General features: G+C 45.9%; 1 protein-coding gene across 29 annotated transcripts in view; it reads right to left on the bottom strand.

Moving 5' to 3' along the window:
- FBRSL1 (fibrosin like 1) overlaps positions 1 to 25,829 on the bottom strand; it is a 518,463-nt gene that overhangs the window by 295,141 nt on the left and 197,493 nt on the right. The window contains exon 1 of one of the 29 annotated variants that reach the window (XM_066979031.1): positions 1,602 to 1,724. The exons of the other annotated variants lie outside the window; for them this stretch is intronic. The gene's annotated coding sequence lies outside the window, so the exon portion shown is untranslated. Of the gene's footprint in view, positions 1 to 1,601; positions 1,725 to 25,829 lie in introns of those variants that run through there. 29 annotated transcript variants of the gene reach the window in all.

Here is a 25,829-nt window from a genome sequence, read left to right as displayed (position 1 = left end):
CATTTACTAACAAATTATTCTGTTAATTCCCTTGTGAAATATTGGGTGGAAAGAAGTGTTTAATTTATTAATAGGTTCTATTCATATCAGTTTGGTTCCATTTAAATTACACTATTTAAAATGTCGGCTTGTACAAATTGGTACTTTTCAATGGCAATAAAATCCCCTTGTTTCTTCCCATCCTATTTCAGTACAGTCTCCAGCTCCGAGCTAGAAGGGTTTGCTCACTGGGCTCTGGCAAGCCCCACATGTCCAAGCGGCTGCGCCGTTTGGCAGGGCACAGGCACAGTGCTGGCACCGAGACCACGCTGATCTCTGCGCTCCCACCGATGTTGGGTATCACTGCCAGCTAAGCGCCTCTATTACTATGAATATTTTAATACAGCATTCAGGATACTATGTGCAGAATGATCTCCAGTACTCATCTAGCTTGCAGTACGCAGTCGGGTATAGGCCTGTATATTAAAAGACAGAGGCAGTCTCACACTTATGTTCAGGCGACAACCCATTTCTGGTTCAGCCCGTACTCCGCATGTCTTTCTGCCACAACACACCTCATCAATACACTTTCTTTCTGAGGACAGGACTTTCAGACTCAGCCACATCAAGTGTTAGAAATACAGATTTGCTCAGGGCCACCCTGTCACACAACTGCCGTTCCCAGCATCAGCGGTCCATCGCATTCACCGTAATACCCTCCCAACACGCTGCTCACCTGCAAACTTTTATCAAGAGTGATTTTTCATCTTTTCTCACCAAAATGTTAAAACAACACAACAACAAGAGGTAATTGCTGCTGGGATCTGCTAGAAGCATTTCCAGCCAATGGCAAGTCTGCGTTCACAACTATCAGCATCTTGTAATAGGGCAGGAAATAACCCGCTTGAGTCCTTCACATTTAATCCACATTGTTCTGCTTCCTTAATAAAAAGGCCAACAACATCGAGCACAGAAATCTAACTATATTACATCAATACTGTGGCCACTATCAATCACATTTTAAATCCCACATATAATTAAGTAAATTTGAAATGATTTCTTTTTCAAAATACCTCAAATGATTGACATTCACTTATTTTATTCTCTTTTAGGTCTTTATTAAGCAATTATGATTTCAGTTATCCCATTATCTTGCCTAGGATTCATGCCAAGCCAATAGGGTAAATGGCAATACCCAATTAATTACAGCCTTTCAAAAACACTGGCACACCAGCTTTCTTCAGTCATCTGTGTCTTCCTACACTTGCTCAAATCCCAACTCCACTAGTTCCCAGTCATAAGCCAGTTCTTCTGAAACTCTTGGATGTAAAGCATCTAACCTGCCAATTTCAGAGCATCTAGCAGACACTTTGTTTTTCCCTGAGATGGGAACTATTTAACCATTACTGAACAGAATTACAATTTCCTTAAATATGGTACAGAAATACCTGCTAAATTCCCTGTCTTTCTGACCCATAACTCTACTGTTTCCACCTAGCAGCACATCAAAGCCTGTCAAAATTATTACACTTCTGACATAAACAACAAGACAGTGGCAAATTAAAGGAAAAATAAATTACATCATTCCGAATCCTTAAATTTTCCTGATCGCAAATGCTCACCAGAATTATTCCAAGGGACTAAGTTGTCAGCTGTTTCAAGTTCGCACAGACTTATCCAACCTGTTCCCAGACTCCAATCTTTTGCTGTTTTTCTTAAGTTACAGTATGCTCCCAACACCACCTGTTCCTTTTCTCCAAATTTCATTAAAGGAAAACTACACCTACACACATGGTAACAAATTGAGACAATTTGACCTGACAAGGTCTTGCACGGGCAAGCAAATTAGAAGCATCACTGCTGCCATTAACCTTTCCAAGTAAATATCAATTATTAAACTTGCTGCACTACCTCTGTCCCCAGTTTGCTGCTGTGAATTAAGAGGGTCATCAGCCTTTTTGACAGATCTTGTTCATTTACACCTGCTGCCTGCCAGCAGGGGAGCCTGCACACCCGCAGCCCGAGTGCTGAGCCAAGCTGCCTTAATTCATCAGTAATTACCCTAATGAGCCACATGCAGGACCCAACTAGGAGGACAAGTTGTTCTGCTAAATGGATGCATTGGTTTCATGGCCACTCTCTGCATACCGGGGTATCACAGCAAGCTGGTCAGAAGCTTCTTTCCCAATGCTGCTTCTAGCTTGGCTGTTGGGCTTCCAGTCCTTTGCTCTGGGTGGTTTTGCCTGAGCTGCAGAAATTCCTCCCAGCTGTACTCCCTGACTGAGCTTTACTATAAAGCTACAATTGTCCTCCCTCCGAAATGGGAGGTGGATGCATGTCCCCGCACCATGGCAGGCTGCCCAAGCTCTGCGGGCAGAGGTGAGGTGGGCTCCAGCCCCGCTGCAGGACCCCTTGGGGGGTTCCCGGGCACCTCACCACAGTACAGACCCATGGCACAGCCCCCAGCAAGCAATGTCACGAACGCACAGGAAAAACACGTTGCGCCTTCTCATACAACACGTTGCCAGAGGCTCACGCAGACATCAGAGCAACACCTGCCACCGTTATTAAGTATTTTAAGGATAGGAGCCAAATAACCTCAACGTACACTTGAGAAGGAGAGGGCAGTCCGAAAATAGCTCCTTACAGAAAAGGACTACAACTGCTAACGCACACCATCGAGGGAAGACCCCTCTGCAGCTTGCTGACGTTGCCGACCTGAGAGCACCCAGACAGCACACCGCTGAGCCCTGGCTGGGTGGCAGCGAGCAGCCCTCCTCAGGCCCTGCCAGACGGCCTTTTCCAGCCGGTGTAACTGAGCCCAAACAGACACTAAGGGAGCAGCAGGTATGCAGCTGCATATGTGGGCCAAATTTGAGTATATTTGATCGCGTAGCCTCTAGGTCTCCTCATAATGTTTCAGGAGTCATCTGAGAAGCAAAAAGTCTCCAGATAACGCCAACACCCAAAGCTCAACAAGGGTCTTTGAAAGGTGCTCTCCAGCGTCGGCTCCTGAGACCTGGGTGTGGAAGGGATCCTTTTCCTTAAACGTAGGGTGACTACATCACTTCAGGACAGCTAAGCTGCAATAAAATGAAAAGGGACACGGGGAAGACTGAAGTTATTGGATAATTTCTCTCTTCCAAAGGCCAAACCCTGTCCTTCTCCAAATCCTAAGTCAGCAAGACATTCACGTCAGTACGTATTCAGCAAAACCTTTAAATAGGTGCCCAAGTATTTACTTAGCCAGAGCCTCTTTCAGCGCTGAAGTTAACAGGATGCGCTAAAAGCATTATTTAAAACCAAGGCTGTTTGAAGAACAGACAGAGCCTTCTGCAGGATAAATAACACGCCCTACAAGGCAGCACACCGCAGAGAAAAGCTGGCAGCAGGCAATCCCAGCTATCTGCAATAGCTGAGGCTCAGTTTTTACCAGAAATCACAGATTTGTCTTTTGGAACACAAAATACCCTGTTTTCACCCCAGCGGGAGCCAGCCAGCACTGCAGACCAGGCTGGCTTGGCAGGAGGGAGGGGGCAAGGTACAGGAGGCTCTGCGAGGCCGCAAGCCATTTGCATGCTGCAGGTGCTCGCGGACAGTCCCAAGCCATATTCAGAGCCAAGAATTATGAACCCTGCGCTGTGGGACATCATGTAGCATGATTAAATATCATAACTCATTCCAGCAATAACTCCGCTCTCATTAAAGTCCAGCCCTGCTATCCTGCACTGCTGCTGCCTTTTCGTTCCTCCCACCAAAGCTCTCCCCTCCCTATTTCTTCTTATGGGGCGTGGGTGGAGGAATATATGAATGGGCAGAACAGGGTCTCGCCTCCCTAAAAAGGGCTTTTTCATTATCACCGTGCCTGTTCTCAGCCCCAGCTTTTTAATCATAGCGGATCAGTCCATTCCCCATTTCCTTACGCCTTCCCAATGTCAGAGGAAAGCACATTTTTATTTGGTACACCTATTTTCGAATCACGAGCATGCTGCCCCCGCTCATTATTAATAAATACACTTCGATTTATCACAAGCTCCGTTTGAGTGCCACGGGGAGCCTGGGGCAAAAGGAGACAAATTCTTTTCTTAAGTTGTTCTGAAAGGTGCTGGGCTCCCCGACCCTCACCCCCATTAACCCAGCGCAGCTAGTTCGCTCCTACTGGGAGCTCCACGGCTTGCGCAGCGGCAAGCTCGGACTGATCTTGTGCCATCTCAATATATTTGTTCATTATCTTGCGCACACACAGAAGCATTTGGAAATGTACTCGGGGCACAGGCCAAATTGAATCATCTGCCTTCATTTTCCACACGATCTGAAGCTACAGCTGCTACAACAGGCTGTGGGATTTTTATTTTCCTTCCTTAACAGTTTTTCCTCTCTCTTAAAGCCACAGCAGGCTGATTTTAAACCTCTCCCCCTGCTTGGGTTTGCGTCTGCTCTTTACAAAATGGGTCTTGCAGACACACATGGGAGGGAGAAGAATTCCCAGCAACCCATTTCTGTGCTGTTCTGAAGGCAAAAACAGGAAGCAACGCCCTCGGGGAGAGGCATAATTAAAATATTCATCTCGGAGACGCCTGTTCTGGTGGCTCCGGTGGGGCTATTAATACATTAATCCTCTCACCTCTGCCAGCAGCAGGGATGGCAGCCACCACCTCCGTGCTACACCTGGGGAACAAAAGTGCCCCTTCCAGGGCAGGAGGGGGCAAAGAGGTCCTGCAGCACTGAGCCCGAGCGTGGCCCTCCAGGAACGCGTCAAGTGCTTGAGAAAGAAGTTTAATTCCGATAAGAGCTTTGGAAGATCAACTTTCATTTCTGTTGAGAGAAAGGACAGACCAGACACAGCCTTCAGATTTTACTGACTTCGTGGCAAATCTATTTTGGCACAGGCCACGTGAAAGTAAGGTACAGCTGAGAGGCATCCAAGTCGCGGGGTTCAGGTCCAAGCTTTCCGACCAGAGGCGGGGATGAGCCCCCCTTATCGCACTCATCTCTCTAAACTCATGCTGCTGAATGCCAGTTTACATCTCCTCAGCGCAGAATGACTGTCATCCACGCTGCCAAAGTACCCTTTCTGCCTTTCTATAGGGTCAGCCTAAGGAAGAAAACTTTTCTGCAGATAACGTTTCGTACTAACAAAGATTAGGATTCCCCAAGGCTACAAGAACTGCTACAAGCAACTGTTCCAAAAACTTATCAAAGGAAATTGTATGGCCTGTCCCCTTCCCAACAAACAAGAAAATGATGCTTAACCAATATTTTGGGAAGACTTTTTTTGCCAACATACGCTTGCATTTTATTATCAGCTCCCAGATAAGCTTGCATTTCTCTTGGTGGACTATCAGCAGTAGCAGCTTTCTGCAGCAGGAGACAGTAAACTGCCTTAATAAATACAAATGGACAATTAAATTAAGATGTATTGGAGACTTGGAAAAAGTACTATTTGTGGACGAAACAGTCTGTTAAGGGATTGCACTCAAGGCTAGTTCAATGTATTTTAAGCAGGCAACAATAAGTGGCAGTGAAACATACTACCCAGTGCTCTACCCCAATGATTAAAGAGCATGCTGAAATTATAAACGTCTGTTTTCCAGGAGGGAAAAAAAAACAGTCACCAAGTTGCCTCTGGTTTTAATGCTGGAAACAAAACAAACCATTTGGCTTTAAAAATGTACTTCTTTAAACCTGAAAAGACCCATGTATCAAAACAAGGTGGAATCAGCTAAACACATTACTTCTGACTTGTTTCCTTGAAAATCCAGCCTTAATGCATTCTAACAAAATTTATCTATCCCAAGCATACCTCGTAATGAGATCAACTGGGAAAAATATCAGGCTTGTTTGTATATTTTATACTTGCTCTAACTTGGCAGTTTGGAGATTATGTATTCCCCAGGTCCCTCCTTAAATCGTTTCACACGCTGCAATTTGATTTTCTTTGGTTGCCCTTTTCCACAATTTTTTTGATACATTTTATTGAGTTCTGGCTCAGAGGGAAACGTTCCCTTTGAATTAAGGGTGCAATCATTTTTTTCCTCTAAATAAGGACATACGGTGTAGAAAGCAATGTTATGGTCCGAGGATTTTATGATTGAAGTAGGACTCATTTTAAAAAATGACAGTAACATCAGGTTAGATTAGAGTAGTTTTTCTAATTGGGTGGTGCTGCTGCGGATGTTGTGATCAGCTATCTCAGCTATAACTCATTTTAAATATGACATGTCCATTTTTACTTACTGTGATAAAGAGCAAAACAAAGCAAGTTGCTAGGTTATGGCACAGAAGGAAATTTACCCTTTTTAAGAAATTTTATTTTTACATCAATTCACAAGCTTATTCGATCCTTAGCAGCTTAGCGTTTACACATTTGACTAGTATGCAAACTACTGGTTTCTAATTCTGGCTTACCTATTTTCTCTGGATGAGTTACTGAAACATCTTGTATTGCTGTTTACCAGTCTGTAACCCCCTGGTTAATTTTTGCCACTCTCTCTGGGATGCCAGGAGTGTGACTTCACATTAGCAAAGGATTTCTGTCTAGAGGTTGTCAGTCAGCTGCTGCAGGGGGGTGAGTAACGACCTACCCTAACAAACAATAGTGTTAGTGGAAAGTCAAAATACTCAAACCTGCTGTTGGGTTTCTCAGCTCCTCGAGTAATGTTAGCTACTCATTAATAACCCAGCTTTGCATCTTAACGCTTGTTTTTACACTTTGCCTTCCTAAGCACCTAACCGGAGAGAAACCCCACTTGGTGTCACCATTTTTGAGAGCTGTGACCAAAGAGCGGGGACAGGACAATGCCCTCGGGGACAGGAGAGGCCTTTTGCATTAGTGCCCTGCACCCAGGGGCCGCGAGGAGCAGCGGGGTCAGCATTTCTGTGGCCTGACCGAGGCCCAGGACCAGCTGCAGGCATTCTGCACCGTGTCCATGCCGGCAGGTGGCCCGGGCTGCAGAGCAGGGCCGGCATCGCTTCACTCTCAGGAGCGCCAGGCTCGCTGCGATGCAACGGCTAATGCTTATTTTGGAGAAGAGCTGGTGCTTAGGCGGGCAAAACCGCTCGATTTTCCAGCTGCCATCGGGCCTGCATAGCAAACCGCACACTGTGTGCCCCCAGCCGTACTTGGCAGATGGTAGGAGACAGCTGGGAAAAGCTGGGTTTGACATACGTCAGTGATAAGCCGTGGCAGCGCAGACCTGCTGAGGTTACAGCTAGCGAGGGCGCAGCGTGGCGCTCCGTGCCGCAACGCCGCAGCCCGTCCTCCCCGTGGGGCACACTCAGCACCCAAGGTGGTGACAGGGTGACGGGCTGGCACGCATGGGCTACAGCACAGCGCCCCCCCGACCCATCACAGACCAGCACCCACCCCACAAGTGGTGATCCATCAATGGCGAGCTGTGAGCGACCGCAGGAAAAAAAGTCTAGACACCCTGAACGCCCTCGGCAAAGAAAGCTGAGAAACCAAATAAGCCCACTGGGGCACCTTTGGGTGGGTTTGTAAGTAAATGAAGGCACCTGTAGGTACAAAAAGGACACATCACTAAGGAGATACAGCCTGTAAAACTGGGAGATGACGATAAAGCTATAGCTGGACAAAGGAGATGCATAATCACCATCAAGGAAAATACAGCACTTAATAATTACTGCATCAGTCATAACGCTAAGCCAGCGGGTGCCCCAACTACACTTTAATTTAGCTACAGGTCTTAAGGCATAGCATCCAATAAATACCCTGTGAGAGAGCTGAAAGCCTCTGAGCAAGTTACTAAATAAGATTTGTAGCTTCAAGTTGCACATTAAGGTGATTCGGACCTGCGATTCTCGGTTATAATGCGCCATCCAATATGCATCCAACGAGAAGTTGATTTTGCACATTTTTTTTGGTGATGTGAAAGAAAGGGATACGCTAAAGATCAGCTCCGGGCTCATACAACAGATGCATCAGGTCTTACCAGCACTAGGGCAGCTGCCTGTACTGGAAGGACCCCTGAAAGGGAAGCAGCTCTGAGCAGGACCGAGGAATGACAGACTAAGCATCAAGCTAGCAAGGAGAGAGCACTGTGTTCAGCTGGAGCCAATGGACTAAATTAGGCTGAGTTTACACAATGCTTTTAAACACCATGTAGGAGGCAATCAGAATTGACAGCTTCAACACTGCTGCCATCTATGCATACAGATACCATCTATTAAAGGCTAATATCAACAGCTGTGATGTTCAAAGCAGAAGTAGATTTAATATACATATTAAATTGTCCAAAGCTGCAGGAGATGTTTCAAAATATGTTAGGAAATTCAACCAAGAAAAAATTCTCTGTGCATCACAGTATTTCTCTGCTAGTAATACTACCCATTAAAAGTAAAAGGTCTGAATCAAAGACAAAAGACGATGATAACCTTCAAAGACGATTTTACTAAGAGTAAATCCCCCAAAGGTAAACACATTACTAATGAGTGTCAGATAGGCAAATACATTCAATGCAGTCATGCTTTGTTCTTGGAAAGAAAAGAGACTCACTCCCCAGGCTTCTGGTACCAAAAGAAAGATATTAAGCAGCATTTGCTAAGAACAAACTTTTTAAGAACAAAGTGCAGACCTGGTGCACAAGCCCCAGAAGAATGGGAGATCACGTGCACATGGACAATATGTTTTATTAATTTATTCATCTATTTAACAGATCTTGGAATAGCCACTGAAAAGAAAAAAGTGTCAGGGAAATATTGCAACAGGGCAACTGGGATTGTCTGGGCAGCTGTGGGCACATCACCCTGATACCAGGCTTGAGCAGCAGAAGAAAAACAATCCTTGATTCAATTGATTGAATTAAGTCATATTTCAGACAACAAGGCTTTCGGAAAAATTAATCTTTTTGAATGAGTCCGATTTCATTTCTTTGGTAAGTCTGGTTGAAAAAGGAACCAGAAAAAAATGATATATTTATAATTCTTGGTGCACTCATACTGGAAAATATTCTGATAAAATTAGCATGGTATAAATATCAAGAAAGCATATATTAAATGGGGAACATATCGGCTGAGTTCTCAGAACATTGTGTCAATAAACAATCATCAATGTTTATTATAGATGTCAAAATGATTTAAACAAGGCTTGCAGTTCTTCAATAGTTTCATCAATATCTGGGAAAAATATTATCAAAGCCACTGCTGATAAAATTCAGATGCCAACCATATTTGTTTAAAAGTAAATACGGCAGTTTTAGGCAGCAGCCTGGATCCCTTGAAAGACGCACCTCATTGCGAAGAGCAATGAGAACCTCCAGAAGCAACGCTGCACTACGCTATGAGGAGCGAAGGCACCCAAGGGAACTGAGCTTTTCTGCACTGACCACTGGTAGCAGCTACAGCCTGACCCATGATACAAATGGCCTGAGCTGCTCTGAGTCCTGCTTACCTGGAGCCCAGAGATCTACCGAATGGCCGGGACGAACAGCAAAAGCTGCCAACGGGCACCCAGATGTGATGCACTGCAGAGCTCCCCCTGCTTAGAGTGGGGAGCTGAAGTTATCACCCCGGTGGTGCAGGAGCATTTTTCATGGCAGCCTGCAAACACTGGGGCTCTTTTCCATAGTTCAAGGCAGGGACGCAAGCATCCCCGTTCTCTCTCAGGGATTCACTCAAACCCTTCCAGAGTCCCACGTGAAAAACCCAATGCTTAATGCAGGAGGGTTTCAGATTCACTGCTAGGACTCCAAGGCACCACAATAGCGCAATTAAAACACCACCAGATGTGTGTCATATAACACACGGTAAAAAAAGAAAAGACATACTGTGTGCAGATACAACAACAATTTGCTGTTCAAATTAATTCAGGAATCAGTACCATCCCTATAAACCCAATATACAAAACATATGCTACTGTAGGCATGCATAAGTTGCAAGCAATTTTTTCCAGATAAAGCCACACATGCAACTAATAAGCTCTAGCAAAAAAAAAAAAAAAATAAATAGAAGAAACAAAGTAAACAAATACAAAGGCTGCCCAAGGAGCGATGAATCTCACATTGCTGCTGTCAAAGATCACAGCACCAAACCGCCAGAGCCCATAGCCTGCCCTCGGGCTGTGACAGCCCGGGCTCCTGCAGCCGGGCAGGGGATGAGCACAGCCGAGGGGGAAGGCAGCCAAGACCCAACCCATCACTTTGCCCACCACCAGCACAACATCAAACTGCAGTGGCGTGGTTGAAATGACAGCAGACGTCTTCCACCTTGCAGGACCAGGCCTAAAACTCAATGTTCTCAGCCACTGCACAAACCAGGCCGCAGTCAGGTCCCTGAAATGTTCTTTCTCCCCTCTGTTGTGTCTGGAGACCCCACAGAAGGGAGGAGCACGGCTCCCACATAGCAGCAGCTGGAGGAAATGCTGGTGTTAACTCGAGGAGCACCCCTTGGATGCAGAGGGAACTGAGGGATGGTTGGCACAAGCTGTGCTATCACTTGGCCTTAGCAAAGAACATATATTTTTCTTTTAACTTCAGCTGCCTTATTCTAGTCAGACCCATGATTTGCTTTTACTGCTAATTCGTACCCTACCAACCCCCTGCTCTCCAGACCTCCTGGGACTTGTCCTTGCCCTGGCAGAGGTCTTCCTCCTGCAGCTGGCTGTCCCTCGTCAGGCAGTGCAAAGCTACCTGAGGAACCACGGCTGCTTCAGCAAAGCCCGGCAAGCACCAGAGCCTTCTCCAGGCCCCCAGCACGGAGGTGGGGACGGCAGGGCCCCAGCCGTGCACTTGAAGCAGAAGCAATCCGTCTGTTAGGATTGCCCATCGCGACCGGTCGAGACATTAGTGTTGTCAAGGAAACTTTCCGTAGCGCCGTGAGGTCCTACGCCACCACGGAGAGTTTTGTGATTTGAGGAAACACCGTTACAGCCACCAGAGCAGCACAGCCGGCTCCACAGAGATACACAGAAGCAATTTCCTCCCAATGCCCATGGGACATCCTGTTTGCTGTCTGGCATCCTGAAGAAAACAAAAATCTAAGAATAATTACAGCCGAAGCAGCAGGGTGAAGCCCTTTGGTAATTTACGGCCCTGAATAAACGCAAAAAGGGTGACAATTATTTTAGCTAATGATCAGCGAACTGATCATTTAGCTAATGATCAGCGAAGAGGGGAGCAGCTCTTTATAGGGCAGCACAACGGCTAGGGTAAGCACAGGGCCCTACAAAACAGCTCTTGGACACTTGCTGTCATCAGGGGACACAGGGAATTACCCGAAGACACAATGGAGTGAAGAAAGCTTGATAGAGATGGCCTGGGATCCTGCCCACCTCCTTCCCACCTAACACAGATCGCATCGCTTGATGGTGTTTGGAAAAGGCTTGTTGGCCTGTCCTGTAGCTCTTTCTGTAAGAGAAAGTGTGGGGGAAGGAAGAAAGCCCAAACAACCAAATTCACCAAGGCAGAACTACGGGTGGAGCTAGATCAGGTACTTACTCGGTTCTTTAATGTTCCCTTGTTGCTACCGGTGGATGAGCAGCAAGGGGACACTGGAAATAGGAAGTCGGAATAGCAAAAAGCCTCTAAAATTACAGCGCAAAAACTGAACATGTCTGCTCGAGATGTGAAACTGGTCTCACATGGAGCTTTTGTGCTAACAGTTGTCTCAGTCGATATGCAAATTCCTTATAGCAGTACGTGTCAAGATACCCCTGCACACACATACTATAAATACCCTTGCTCAAAACACTTTACCTTAATGCTATTCACAATGTACCTGACAGCTTCCTATTTCAAACAATATTGCTGCTAAAGGAAACCATTAACGGAGGGCTAAAGGAAACAATCTCATTCACTGAACCAACACTGTTGTCTCGGCAAAACAAAGCAATTAACATCTGAGTTCACAGGAAAATATATTAGCACAACAGATGCATGTGCACGCATTTTGGCCCTTTGGTAAAATGCACTGTTTTGGGGCCAGATGTTTCTGCTCATGCCAAAGTAGAATCCAGCTGCATCAAGCTGTGAATATTTCTTCTGATCTGTCAAAATCTGCTATGAACTAGAACGGAAAAAAACAGAACTGAAGTTTGAAATAGAAGTCTGTTTTCCACTGGGGATTTTACCACCATCTGTATTTTAAAAGCTTTAGTACAACTTGACAGAGTCTGAAAAAGTTTGCAGCACAATAGGTAAAGCACATTGAAACACCATTCAAACAAGGTATCTGGGAGAGCTGAAACATATGGTAGAAGACTAGTTTTGAACATATTTTTCCCCTAAAAACAATTTAAACATATTAGTTGGATTTACAATGTGTTTAAGTTGTACAGCCTTTCTTGTAATATGCTGCTAGTGTGAGTTGAACTCCTATTATTGACATGAAGGGGTAATATTGAATTACTGGATGAACAAGGTCCTTTTTTAAAAATACCAGCCATGATTTTTTTCTCACGGTTTTTAAAACCATTTTTCGTTTCTTTCATTAATAGAATTACTATGGATTTGCACTGAAGCAAGAGTAAAATGACATCCTTTTCCTGCACCCATAAAAAAGGGAGCCACAACAGAAGCAGAAAAGCTAGGAGTAAAACACGAAAGCCTTTCATAAGAGAAGTTCACAAACCATTCCCTCTTTGCCACGGCTTGGTGCTGTCCTTCCCAGAAACCACCCACCTACCAGGAGCAGCACACTCCCAGCCTGCAGGCCACTTGTGGGAAAACCCTTCATTTGTAACACACCAAAATACATTGTTCTAACCCAAAAGGCAGCTCCTCTCTCCCCATTGGGAGAATGCCAGCAGAAGGAGCAGGATAAAACAGTGCCTTGCATCTGCTCAGCAAGTATCTGCGCCATTATCTAAAGGCACATCCTAATGCTGACATTTTCTAAGTGTCTCAGGTCCCCTGACTCCTAAAGGTGTTGAGATTCCAATCTCCCGTGCTTTACCTTGGAAATTTCAGCTTAAAAAATAATATTAAAAAATCTCCAACAGACAAATACATACGGTATAGTGCAAAGGCTGTGAAATACACCTGGACAGATCTGAACTGAACTCACTGCAGATGAAATTCTGGTTACAGCCCACTCTCCACATTTGTATGCTGGCGCTCAGCAGCTGTGCTGCCTTCCAGGTGTGCTGCGCAGCTTTTCCACTGACAGGGTTATCTATTTTACAACGAATTATGCTAGCAGTGAAAATCACAGTAGAATTGTTTTGAAAGAAGCAGGCCTCAGATGGACAATTTAGATTTCACATAAGTTGAAAGAGGATTTGCAGGTTCAAATTATTAATCAACACCCTGCCAGGCAGGGACCAATAGCAATCTGCCCGTGCTGAGTTTTCTTGGACTTGAACGGTGAAATCTGGATTTTAGATTGACTCGGTGGGGAGAGGGGGTCTTGTGCCTACAGCCCTTTCCTTCTAAAGCATCCAGGCAAAACTGAGCCCTGGATTACGCAGGCAGATACGAACTTCAGGACGGCAGGGAAAGTTCTTCCCCCTGGGAATCAGTGCTTTGGTGCTTCACTTTCTGAGCCACTGGACGAGGGGACAAGTTTGCTTCTCTGTTGTTAAAAACATGACAAGACATTATAAGCTGCCAATGGGGTCATGTGGCCTCTCTGTCGTTAGCAAGAAGCACAGAAAAAAATGATGCCAGAGAAAGGTGGGTACCCGCTGAGCAGCAGCCGATTGCTGCAACAGCTCGGCTCTCCCGCAGCGACAATCGCGATGACGCAGGCTGCTCCAGCAAGGAAGAATTTAATTGTAATGAGCCCCTCGCACAATGTAACGACAGTTAATCACAGATAATCACACAGTGGGTGCTTCTGGTCACATCAGGCTAGGTTTAGCATCATTTTGCTTGACCCATCAAGCTGATACACGCCTGCAAAATTCTGCGGGGCCAGGCTTGCAAATCAATGTCCATGTTAAAAAAACATAATAATATTAAGAAAAAAATCAATAGGGAAATTCTTCGTGATTTTGAAAAAATGCTAGCTAATGCTCTTTTACAAACAACAATTTTAAATGGGTAGAGCCACCATTTGCCGTGCAGTTCTGTACAACCCAACATAACGCCCTGGGGGACGGGCACCGCTGCTGCCGAGCGGACCGCTGCCGTGTGCAGGCAGGACGAGCAGTAGCACAGACCTGACGTGCCTCAGTCAAGGCTTGATGGCGTATTTCAGGAGAGCACCCCATCTGTGCGGGTACTTAAAATGCAGCTCTCACATGCCAAACGCCTCCCAGGCTTGGAGCCCGGCAGGCTGACAAGGGGCACCCCGCAGCCCTGCTGCTCGGCGCGCTGCGGGCTCCCAAACAGCTGGATGGGCTCTCAGCTCTGAAGCCCCCGTGTGCGTGGTTGAACATTTTGCTGCCGTGCAGTGGACAAGGTGCAAAAGGCAGACGGGGAAGAGGAAGGTGCCAGCCTACGTGTGAGAAGATACACGTATGTGAACAAGACAGGACTGCGCAACACTCGAGCCAGACAGCACCCCTTCCACGTCTCCGTTCTTCTCTCTAGCGTACGTCTTTATTGCAAAGAAGTGTTGCAAGATGAAATTTGGGAGCTCGAGGCTAAAAACAAAGTGGAAAGAAAGGGATATGCTCCCACAGACCTTGATTGAAAGCGGTGATTTTATTTTTATTTTTACCGTAACCGTCTCTCAGAGAAGCCATCCACGAAGTGTCACCCTGCTTCTTCTCCTGTTGCGTTACGTTACAATAACACTGGTTTCCTCTCGCCAGCTACTCATCAAGGATTACCCCCAGCACAGCCCTCTTTTCTTCCACATCTAGTCAGAAAGCAAATTAGTAGCAGCCTGATGGGGGAGTGCTAAATTTTTCATTACAATGTTTCTCCAGAGGTTTGGTGTTTAATAATTTGTACTGTATAAAATTTCACATATGGGAAAACAAGGCACCACACAGCCTCTCCAGATGCCTTTTTTTTTTCTTCCTGCTAATCATGTGAGCCCCCCAGCTAAAGTAGTGGATTTAGGGCATAATTAAAGCTTTATACTTTAATAGTAATATGGGTAAAGCCCAATTTTATTTTTGAGGAGAACATGCCCCGTTTGTAAATTCCCATTTCACTGAGGATCAATTTTCAAACAGGCTTTGTACCTGGGCTTTGTTCCTGGCATGCCATGGAAACAAACCACGCAGGCAGCTCGTGGTGCTGTGCGAGCCACATACCCCTGCTTCACCGCCGAGGCTCCCTGAAGCCCGACGATCAAGCCGAGAGCAGTGCTGGTGGCACAGGGAACATCTGCAGGAGACCCTTGGCATCATCTGCTCTGCTTTTCATCACACCGTTCGGAAGGGAAGTCTCTCAGATTGGCCCCACGAACTGCAGCCCTCTGACAGCTTTAGCTCGGCCCCCGGCACAGCAGAAGGGAGCTGACTTCGCTGCTGTGCTCCCAGACCACCAAGATTCAAGTAGGACCGAAGTACGGAGCAGATTCTGCTCTAGGTGCTTCACAGCTAATGACCCATCACGTAAGTCCACCTGCTGCTGGAACCTACCAATTGCTATTTCTCAGCCCCAGGCATCTTTCCCTGGGTCCTCCTCGATCCCTTTATCCTCTGAGCAACGTACTGAGGTTGCAGCGATGCCACACTTCGGCAGAGCGTGACGGATGGGAAGGGTACGTGAAATGGAAGAAGGGGTGTTGGCAGCAAAGGCAGGAGACAGATTCCTAGCACGGCCGAGACAGGAATAGTTACACGATGGTCAGCACTCTGAGAACTAATTTTTATTATTTGATGAACTCTAGAGTGCAGCTCCCTTTAAGAATGAAGCATCCAAGCGATTATCTTCCCAGGACAACAACTTACAACATCAAGTCCTCTCCTTCCTCCCCTCCTAAATATCCTCCCAAGTAAATTCAGGAAACACATGCAGAGAAGGACAACCACCACCATTTACAATATGGATTTAATTAGTTTCCCCCATCTGCTCAAGAGGCTATAGACTGCCTTAAAATGAAGTGCTTTAGTGCTATGATGGATTCGTGATTTCCCATAGAGAAACCAGGTGACAAGGAGCCAGTTTGAACTAGCGTGGTAAAAATTTACATGTTCTTTAACAAATCTTGCTGTTCAACAGAAAGGAGGGGTTCCAGTTTTGCCATTAGTGTCTCTGTGCCCCTATGTGGTTGAAAGCCAGGTTTTACTCTAGCAATCAGCAGCAATACTGGGTAGGGTAAAACTGTTACCATGGATAAAGCATCTGCTCAGCTCTTACAGGCCGCAATATGCTGGCAAATACATCAAATGACCTAGAACTGAGAAATAACGACCTTGAAAGTGAAGCTTATTTCTGGTTTTATCCATCTTTAATATCACAGCTTAAACTAAATCAACTATGCATTTTAAGATCTATATTGTATCCTTCCAAATCTATTTGAGAATGCTGAAGTCTTGAAACATTATTTGTTGAAGTGCAGAGCTTATTACAGGTCAAAATTCTCCTTGCCTTCTACAGGTACGTTCCTGAAGTCAGTACAACCAATACAGGACAGAGAGCTCCCCAAACAAGGCAAACCTTCTTAGTGGCCATGGAACTACCGATATAAATTTGAGTATACATACAGTAGCCAAATTTAAGTATAAGAAATGAATATATGTACTTAGTAGTGCTTTCTAAATGTCTTTTGTTGAGTTTCAATTTCATTGGCATGCAGAGGTCCTGCTGGGTGAAGTTTCAGCTCTGTAACCCCTATTTTTCACCGTGTACCTTTCCGACCACAGAATTAGTGACCAGTTACAAGAGTGTCGATGGAACGGCACCAACGCACAGAACAAAGTGACCTTGGGGAGGTTCGCTCATCTCCCAGTTTAGCAGCCCTTTCCATGAAATTCCTTGGCAGGAAAATACACACGTGGGGACATCACAGAGGCAAGGTCCCTGTGCCAAAGAGCAGACTGGATTCTCCAGATCACTGTCTCTCCATGACAGCGATCCCTAACTCTCCAGGACATCTGCTTATCCAGCAAAACCCCAGGTAACGCCTAGCAGATGGGACAGCGCGGCAATTAGCACTTATGTCCTGGAGTCACGTCCTACCTCTGGTCTGACCTTAGACACATGTATATCTCCGCCATTGTTTTGTCTCCCTTCCCTTTACTTTTTTCTTAAATAGAAGTTATACTTAACATCATTATGATCAGTTTGTGAGGCTCTATTTATCTGCAACTGCCAACAGCAAGGTAATCTTCAGCACAGAGTATGACTGCTCTGTCATCGCGTGTCTCCACGATAGCGATGCTCGTGTTATCCTTTGAATGGGGAGAGGTCAAAGCGCCGGTGTTAAACCGGCGGGGCCCAGGAGCCGAAGGACGAGCTGCAGGATCAGTTTTTGCCAGCGGAAACTCATCCACGTTCTGGTTTGGCGGGAAAAGGATTTGTAATAGCTTACACCAGATAAGGAACACGGGAAATAAATACGTAAGTCAGAACTTACTAATGGGTATTATTTCACAGATAGGAGCAAGTTAATGCCATATAGCTAGGCAACAAAGCCGTTCCATCCTTGATAAAGGCATAAACACATTAAAGGAGTAATCCCTGTGTGACATGGGGTTACTTGTGCAATCATAAAATTTCCACTGCTTCTGCCAGCACTGCTGTTTAAAAACCACTCTTCTGTCCCAGCTTGATCCACCCCTGCAGCCCGCGCTTTGCTTCTCCTTCCGTGTGCACGAAGATGAAGAGAACCCCAACAAATCCCTTTTACAGGACAGACAGAAGCCTCCTGTACCACAGGCAAACCAGCAGCTTGACCTAATGTTGGCCTCTCCGGATGGTTTCCAGCCTCAACTTCTCCATCAGTTCCGCCCTGCCGTGACACCACCAGGCCCTGCTTTGCAGCCGGGCCCCGTTGCAGAGGAGGAACTACGGGAAGCAAAGCAGCAAAGCCCCACTTGGGTGCACAGCCAAAGCGGGCTTGGCTCGGCCATTTACCCTGCCTACCACCGCACCTGCAGGCTGCTTTGTTTTGCCCAGGGATTTACTGGGTTCTTCTCTTCAGCAGAACCAGTAATTCCACGCTACAGGAAGGGTTGGACATATTTGCTTTCCATTACTGTGACAGGTCCCTTCTGTCTGAGATGCCTTGGAATAAAGTACAGATTACAAAGTACATCCCAACGAGCAGACCTTGCGAAGACCAAGCGCTGTTTGAAGTTGCTGTGCTGTGGCCTAGAAAATGGGTAGCTCTTGTGAAAATAAACAGCTGATGAAGACAGAACGAATGACATGATGTCAAAGAATCCAGCTTGATCCATTTCAATATTTTGTAATCTTCTTCTTTCCCTTCAGAAAATCCACCCAGAAAAATCAAAGCTCTTAAGATAAGGTAACTTATTAAAATAAATTTTATGGGGATTGTTTTGCAGCCTTCGCTCTACCTCCAATATTTATTATCATTTCACCATTCGGGGTGGGCAGTCTGCAGGTATTTTGATAAATGGACTGATCCTTCCACATTTTCTAGGCACAGACAGGATATACAACAGAACACTAGCTAAGAAAACGGCCATTTGAGAGAAATCTTTCTCCACTCCTTTAAGGACACTGAGAAAACTTGCAGTAAGATCCAAATTACAGGTGAAAATTCTCATTATATTAAAATATATATATTTAAATTATCCTTTTTTCAGATTAGAATTGAAGTCATAACTATCTTTTCATTATAGAAATTCATATAATAGCACAGTGAGAGCTCTAGACGGGACAGGATATTTCCTAAATGTTAGTGTTTAAGACAGCTTAAACACTGACAGTTTCCAAGGTCTGGGCTCTCTCCAGATACATTCATCAGCTATTGCAACATATAGGATTGCTTCATTACTGGCGTGCGCTTTTGAAAATAAACACTCTTCTTCCTTAGAAGTTCAAGTAAGCCACACTCAAGTAACAAGCCAATATTCACACGTAAGGATCCAAGTTGTCAGAGCTCTGCTTAAAGCACAGAACTGCTGACTGCTTCAGTTACAGAGGGGGACAATAATGAAAAGAGAAGCCAAACCAAGAACTCACTCTGGAATATTGAGCATGAAAAATCACGATGCAGAGAATTACACAGAAGAACGTTGTTCTTGAAGCACTTTTTTTTGTCTGGAAACCACAACAGAAGAAAAAAGATGGTGGTACCTCTAAGTAATTTTTCAGAAAAAAATAGAGAAACTAATGCTGCATTTGCCTGTTAGTAAAATAAAGAAAAAAGGAGTATTGTTACAGAAAAAAAGAGGAAACCTCAGCTATTATCATCTCTGCCTGCAATCCTTTCACTTCCCTGAATTCAATGACATCTTGGGGCAAAAGAGCGAGCTCTTCTTTCCTCGCTGAAATTTCACAGCAAATGGTTTTACAAGCTCTGTGTTGCTTTATCAGCCCTGAGTGAATCGCTTTAACTAGAAATTTTAGCCCCGCTTGTAGAAATTGCTACGTTTTAGTCAAGCTATGAATGAAATGGTTTCAACAAACAGAAAATATAAATGATCTAATGCTGAACATGCCTCCCTTTTTCAATAAGTTGCTAAAAACAAAACTCTGATGCCAATTTGTAAGATTTAATGAATATGCGTACTGTTAAATGAATAGACTATGCCCCAGAGCTGCTCATTTAGGATACTGTTGCTGTAATAAAATTAGCTAAGTGCCCAATGAAAGCTCAGGACCCTGGGCTGGTGCTGCCTAATTGAAGTTTACAACTTTATTGGAGATTCTTTGCATCTTACACATTTGCTTTGCAGAGTTTAATAGCTAGTGGCCTTGGTTCTAACTTAATTACAAGTCGGAAAGGAAGGTTGTGTCAGTACGATAACATTTGGCTAAGCTGAGATGTCTGTTCCAGGCATATTTCACCTGTTCTCATCTTAATTTGACTGGACTAATGGTTCTAATCACACAGAACAAATGGGTCTTTAAAGTAAAGATAAAAAATTAAGGGCCAGGTCCTGCACATCCTTCATAGTCAGTGAGAGCGGTCGAGTTGGAAGCACCGAGCCCTCGGCGGGCAGCCCTGAGCAGCAAAATGCAGACCAGACACGAGGCGAGGTCGAACCCGGCTGCACCTTGCCGAGAGCTTGATGGAGAAAGCAGACAAGGGAAGTCTTGGCGAGGAGGATTCAGAGGCAGGGGAGATTCTGGGGGAGATTCAGAGGCAGGTTCATGTTGATTTTTCAACGCTAACCTCGAGGAAAGAGCTGATTGGCAGGTACCAAGTAAAACACTTTGAGAAAATAAAGAAAAGGCCACGGGAAAGCAAGACTATCTAACTTTCTAGGAGATAAGATGCAACGTGTTCACTGTGCACACAACCACCTCCATGTCCCACAGACAGACAGGACTCTGCGGCGGTCCATTAACACTCAGTATGTTCCACCCATGAAAAAGGGAATTTAATACATCTGTCGGAACACAGAGACAGAATAAATATCCTTATCGTTCCATTTACTGTAAATAATACTTAAGTGCAAGTCAAATATTAGCTATATTCAGCACAGCATCATAACAAAACAGGCACTGCTAACATTATGGTCCCAAACTGTGTTATTCTTAATTAACATCTGACATATATCTGCTTTTGCAATCACCCATTACTGATTAAATGACAAGGCACAATGTCAGATGCATAATCTGATTGGTTAGTACTCAGTTACCAAGGTGTTACATTTGGAAATTGCCTGTGAATTGATTTCTTTTATTGAATTAATAAGTGTTATCATACTGTACAGAAGGTAAAATTGCCACTGAATGTGAGCGATAACATATAATTACAGAAAATCAAATCCTAATCTGCAGAGCCAAGCCAGGTGTCAACATTTTAATTGTAGTTGGGGAAGCGCAGTAACACCACGGCGCAGGAAGAGGAAGGGGAGAGAGCTCAAGTGCAGGAAGCAAGAGAAATATATTGCACAGGAAAACAACTTTAGTTAGGCATGATAGCAGCCTTGAGGGATGTCAAGCACTCGGGTGTGCAAAAATATTATACTTAATTTTTCATTTTAGACAATAATCTCACACACCGGGACACCTGACTGCCATCCAGACCCAAATCTATCTCTCAGAGTCTAAGATTTGCATTTTGGGAGAATGTTTCTGAAAGATTTTGAGAGATACAGGCATAAAATACATAAATTATGCACTTCCCCTATTCTTGCCTTACAGAAATAAAATAAAGATCCTTCCTTCCCCCAGCACTACCAAGTCCCTGCTAGGCAATACCAAGGTTTTCTGCTGTAAATAAAAACTCAAAAGTTTTATTAGTTTTTGTAGCTTTACACACTGTTTCAGCTAAAAATGTCTCTTCAAGCAGCTTCCTAGTTGCTCTCCCGGCTGGTCTGCAAACACTGCACTAATGCAGCTGCCTGGGTGTTTAACTTGATGCTGTTAAATTGGCGTAACCCCCTTGCATGGACACTCTTAAATTAGCTAGTTCCAATACATTTGATCTGTATCAGCCACTGTTAAACCAATTTGAGCGTTCATGCTAACAGCCCACACCAGTTTAACTATGTGTACTCAGAAAATGATGTGGCTAAATTGGTGCAATTTCTTTCGATTAAGGAGGCCTGGGAGAGCCCCGACTCCCTCCTGATGAGGAAGGAGCTCTTGAAGGCACCACAACCCTCTTGCAGAGACTTCGATTCTCACTCACGGGTGCACATCCAAGAGCCGTCCCTGTCACCCCTCAGTCCAGGCACTGCCGTGTGGGCAGCGCGCTCCAGGTCCCCTCCATCTCCACCTCCACCGACATCCCCAAGAGCACAGCTCCCCATGCTGCTTCTCTCCCCTCCTGGGGAGCCAACGGGGCTGTTCACCAGCAGGCCCAGTTTACCGGCTTCTCCCTTCATGAAGCTTTCTTGGTTTGGCTTTGCTCTGGGATCCCTGTTCCTTGGAAGAGGAACCCGTCTGGGCAGAACACGGGGTAGCATGCAGGAAGGAAGCACCAAGGCAAGCGACACGAAGCTCTGTGCAAAGACCATGGCTGTTTCCCTCCTGCAAGCCAGCTACCAGTTTGCAGAACAGCTGTTCAAATCATCAGCGTTTTCTTTTGTTCAGGGATAAAGAGGAAGAGGTCAAGTCATCCTGTTTGTATGCAGAGAGAACTTAAAAACCACACTACCACCACCCAACTGGCAAGGTATCTTGGCAGCAGGATGGCATATACAGATTTTACATGAACCTCTTACCAAATTGTTTCCTTCTATGCTTCTGCTTTCACGGTAACAGTCAAAGTTTCCTTCCAGAATTGCAAAGCCCCGGGCTCAGCTGTTAAGATCACCGGGCCAGCAAACATCAACACAGTAGCACAATGAAGAAATGCAAGAGCTAACTGGTGGTGACTGCGTGTCTCAAGAACTATGAGTGCCTCTTGCACATGCAGTCCTCTGGGGAGGTGATGAGAAGCAGCAAATGAGGCAGGAGTATTGTACGTGGCAAGGCAGTGCCTGGGCAAGCGAAAGTGTTGCTGGACACACAAACCATCATTGCACAGAGAAAGGAGAGCAGCACCTCTCCAGAGCGAGTGCATCTGGATTCTGTACATTGGCCTTGCTTTCAGATGATAATAAAGTCATTGGAAGACAAATTTATTACCAGAGCTGAAACAGCTCGTATTAAAAAAGATTTCTAAAAGATGAGATGTGCAACTCGGCTCTGCCGTGATCACAATGGAGAAAGTAACTGGTAGCAGTTGTTACATGCCTGAAGAATGTGATTTCTGGAGAGTAGGAGGAATTAGACTAGCAGAAGGCTGAATACTGTAATGGAAAACATCGCTATATAGAAGAGGTTTCCTGAAATTTCTTTCTACAGTTTAAGGTAACCACCAGGGAGCATTGCTGCAGGAGAGCGAGAGTGAAACTTGCAGCAAACAAGCCTGTATGGACTGAGATGAACCAACCCGGAGCCTTTTGCTGTGACCAACATCTGCCCGACCTCCGCGCCAGCAGAAGAACAGGGCAGGGATGCTGCCCCCAGCGCTCCTTGCTGAAACACGCCATGAGAAAAGCACGCTGCTGGCGCTGATGCACGGGGATGGATCGGACAGGGCGGCACCGGGGAGCAGCGGTGCTCTGCCACCGCGCGGGGACCTCCTGACCTCGGCTCGATGCGTCTCCTCCGCTTCAACAAGACAGAGCCACAACGGCCCAGACATGGATGTCCCACAGCAGCTGTAGCTGACGGAAGTTAAAAGCTAACCAATTCCCACCCTCCCACTGCCCCCAGCCATATGCTCCCAGCCTCTCCCTTGCACCAGTACCTTTACGGCTAAGTGGTGAGACAATTCAGGATGTTAGCCCAAAAAGAAACTCATTTCTTCTTTTTTTTTTTTTTTGTTACCACGCTAGCTTTTGGCTGGTTAAGCTCTCTGCAGCTGTGGTGAGGACACGCTAGCGGACGGAAGCATGAGGGAGGGAGCTGGAGCCCCTCTCCCCAAAGTAGGGACCAGGCTGGGATGGCGCAGCACGGGGCGAGCTCCTGCTGCCCAACGTGGCAGGGACCTCCCGGAACCCATCCTGGCTGTTTTTAAAGACCATGTCAAACACAGGTCTATTTTACTTTATTTTTTCTACCGTAACTCCCTTTGATTCTGCTGTGGAAAAGCACAGTTCGAGCTATGCCAGGCGCTGGTGTTCCGTGGGGGAGGCTCCCAGGAAGCATTTACCTGCAGTAATCTCCTGTATATTGCTGCAGCCGACTCGGGCACCTACTTAATCTGTGACCTTACAGCTCCTGTCAAGCACAGTGTGACCCCCTCTAGACTCATATTATCCATTACCAAATTTTCATTTTTATTAAGCTCAGCAGAGACTTCTTTCCCTCTCTTCTAGGAAGCATGAATTCTCTGGTGTCATTTATTCCACAAATGATTTATACCAAGAGCCTGTCAACTACAGGAGGCACTTGCTTGTGCTTACCTTACCTGCAAGTAGCTCTGTCCTTTCCGGGTCATTACTAATAAAGCACTTATCCCTCCTACAAGCACAAATGCCTCCCTGTGCTCTCGCAGGTATTTATCTGAGCACTTCAGAGTCCTCGGTGGATTTATCCTCACAGTGCTCTGGTGGGTTGGGCAGTGGCATGATTTCCACTACATGGATAAAGAGCAAGGCTCAGAGACTCGATTCAGCTCTTTGCTGCTTCAACCCCGCGCACCAGGGGGCCGTAGCCACCAGGCCATCCTCCTCTCGCTGCCCAGCCTGCCTCCCCAGGGTGGCAGGGAAATACCCACCACTCAGCCCAGCATCACTGCGGTACCAACCAGCCCCCCGCCAGCACCGATGGCCTGCCCCAGCCCGCAGGAGAAAAAGCTTCACCCATGGATATTTCTTACTGACGAGGTGCTTATGAAAGAGAGCATCAAAAACCCACGGCCTGGGCTGCACGACCTGAATCGCTCCGCTGCCGGCCTCCTCCTGCTCGCCGATGACTCACGAGATGAAGCCTCCCTGCTGCTCAGCACCATTCGCTCTGCAGCCGGCCAGATTTCACGAACAACAGTAAAACAAATATATTTGTCTTGCAGCTAAAGCGCCAAGACAAGCAAGGAGCAAAGCCGGGGGCCAACTGTAACACCGCAGACTTTGGCAGCCAGCCCTCTTTCCAGCTCCGTTATATATTTTTGTCCCAACTTTCCACCTACTTCTCCCTCCTCGCAGTGTTTCTGGGCAGATCACAACACCCACCAAAGAGCGACGAACGGCTGCGTGGCCGAGCGCTTGCCCTCGTCAAATTAAGGCATCTCCGCGCTCTCTCCTCTCCCACTCTTCGCGGCGTCACTTCGTCCCAAGCAAGGCAGAGAAACCTGTTGCTGCTGTTTCTCTTTCAAACCCTAAAGCCAACTGGCAAACCAGAGTTCAACCTCGCAGCTGCTGAATACAGTTGGATTAATACACACTGGCCAAACAAAATATTGCTTTTAAAATGTAATTTGTGTTTGGCACGAACACACTGGGAGAATTCAGAGCAATTTGCACTGCAGACCAGCTAGTAACCCTATGCAAAGCGCGCTTTGATGCCCCCGATTTACATCTGACAGCCTTAATGCATTTTGGAAACAGGCAGTAGAGTAACAAGTCCCTGCACTAATCGTAGCTGATGCAAGAACCCTGAAAACACTTAATTGCTCCTCATTTGTTGTAAAATTCTGCTTGCATGCAGACTCTTTCAAAAATCCAAGAAGTCACTGCGAGCTGATGGAAAAAATGAGGAGGCTGATTCTGGCCAGGTACGATGACCCTTTTAGACAATCTGAAAATCCTCCTTACTGATCCCAAAATATACCTAGCAGTTTATTTTTGGAGGGATAGGAGGAAAAGAAAGGCGTACCAAAGGACAGGTCTCTGCTTTCTCCTGTGACGGTCTTGCCGGACCCTTACATAGCCTCATTCTTCTCCGTCAGGCTGCAGATGGATTCATTTGCACGTGTAGCTGTGGTCCATCTCTCACGGACAAAATGCATATTTCCCCACCACAATAAAAGTCAGTTCAAAGCAGGCTGCTCCCCTTGAAGTCGAGGGGAGACTTTTTAACCCATCAGTCTTACCAGGAGCTGGGCTGGGCCTGCTGAGATGGGTCTGCTTCAGGAAAGACTCGCTGGCTGATTAGGGCTCAGCAGGAAAAAACACAGAGAATAGCTTACTTCTATTGATTATGCCCATTCCCCAAATAATTTGAAATTAATCCTGCAATTTCATCTCAAGCTGCTTTGCCGCTGCGCTTGGTTGCTGAAGGAGAAAAGATTCTTGTGGAAGCGACACAGGTGAATTACATTTGCTCAACATTTTCAGCATTAAATAATCTGCACATAATTCAGGCTCACTCGAAAGGTACGCTGCAACAAGCTGACATAAAATATGGCTTTGCTAA

The sequence above is a fragment of the Anser cygnoides genome, chromosome 17 (genome assembly GCF_040182565.1).
Source record: "Anser cygnoides isolate HZ-2024a breed goose chromosome 17, Taihu_goose_T2T_genome, whole genome shotgun sequence".
NCBI classification, from domain to species: domain Eukaryota; kingdom Metazoa; phylum Chordata; class Aves; order Anseriformes; family Anatidae; genus Anser; species Anser cygnoides.
This window is presented reverse-complemented; position numbering and strand designations above follow the sequence as displayed.